The sequence below is a fragment of the Triticum aestivum genome, chromosome 5A, assembly GCF_018294505.1.
Source record: "Triticum aestivum cultivar Chinese Spring chromosome 5A, IWGSC CS RefSeq v2.1, whole genome shotgun sequence".
Classification (NCBI taxonomy): domain Eukaryota; kingdom Viridiplantae; phylum Streptophyta; class Magnoliopsida; order Poales; family Poaceae; genus Triticum; species Triticum aestivum.
Window position 1 is genome coordinate 42567375 of NC_057806.1, and position 1533 is coordinate 42568907.

A 1533-nucleotide genomic window follows, 5' to 3' on the forward strand; every position below is an offset into this window, starting at 1 on the left:
CTTCTTCTATTTACCATCACTTTCTTATGTATGACTAAACTCTGTTTGGTGGTGCAGGAGGAGAAATTGAAGCGGCCGCTCTCACACATGCAGGCGTGGGAGATCGCCCATACGCGGAAGGACCCCAAGCTTGGCGAGCCCAAGTACTACGGCAAGAAGACCGCGGGGAGGAAGAAGGCCTACTCCGAAGCGTATCTGAAGTTACATCCTGACACACCTGACCCCATTGCGGCGCCTCTGGACGACATGGCGGTGGTGAGGATGGGGCCCAAGGAGCACGGTCGGGAGGCGGTTCTCGATGCTGTGATCACTCCTAGTATCTCCTACACACAGCTTCGTCGGATCAACCCGAGCCTGAGCCAGCGCACGAGCCAGCTAGTGACCAGTGCACAGTCCCTCTTTCAGGAGCAACAATCTGTAAGTATTTTCCCTCTTATCTTCATTGCTCACTTTATTTTCCGCATTTAGTAGTTTTATGAGTTCCATCATGTCATACCGTAGGCCTACCTGGAGTACACACGCCAGGAGACCATGGCGTGGCATCAGAGGCTTTATGAACACCAAGTGCAGAGGGATAGCCAGATGCAGCAGGCTTTTCAGGAAATGGCGGCCGGCAGGTGTCCTCGGTTCCCTCCAGCACAATGCCCTCCAGCACAACCAGTGCTGTTGAGCTTTGAGGAGTTTGTGGCACAGAACGCTGGCCCCTCGCCAGTTAGTTCATCCCCAATCTATTCACCCAAAGCATGCCATGCCTTTCAACACAGTCATATATCCCGTTAATATGTCTTTTCAACATCCAGGGAACAGGTGGATCTACCATTGGCGGTGGTCTTCGCAGCACTCCGGAGACACGGAGCCCGACCACTCCGATCCACGGAGGCGGAGGCGGAGGTGGAGGCGGTCTTGGCGGTAGTGCTGCCGCTAGCAGTGACGACCTGGGCTTCGGCGCTCTTGGCGGTGACGACCTCCGCGGTGCTCGACGTCCTGGCGCTTAAGCCTTGTGTGTGGTGATGATGCTTGAGATGACTTGTGTGTGGTGATGATCATTTAGATGACTTGTGTGCTTTTCTATATGCTTATGCTTATGTTGGTTGTGACGATGATCATTTAGAGACTTGTGTGTGATCATGCTTATGCAATTATTGTTGTGATGATGCTTATGCTTACGTTCATTGATATGTGCTGATATGTGCTGTTATTTGAATTGAACTGATTTGAAAACAAACAGAAAAAAGAAAAAAAATCAAAAGCAAACTATGCCGACGGCTATGCCGTGGGCATAGGGCTGGCGTGAGCTCCCAGTAGCTGACACGTGGCACCTATGCCGACGGCGTAGCCGTCGGCTTAGTTTAAAAACTGTGCCGACGGCTAGGCCGTCGGCAAGGCGCCCACGTGTCAGCTACTGGGAGCTCTGTATGAAGGAATATGCCGACGGCTTGGCCGTCGGCTTAGTTTCAAACTATGCTGACGGCCCAGCCGTCGGCATATCCCTGGTCCACAAGCAGCGACTGGTCGCCACGTGGCACACCTATG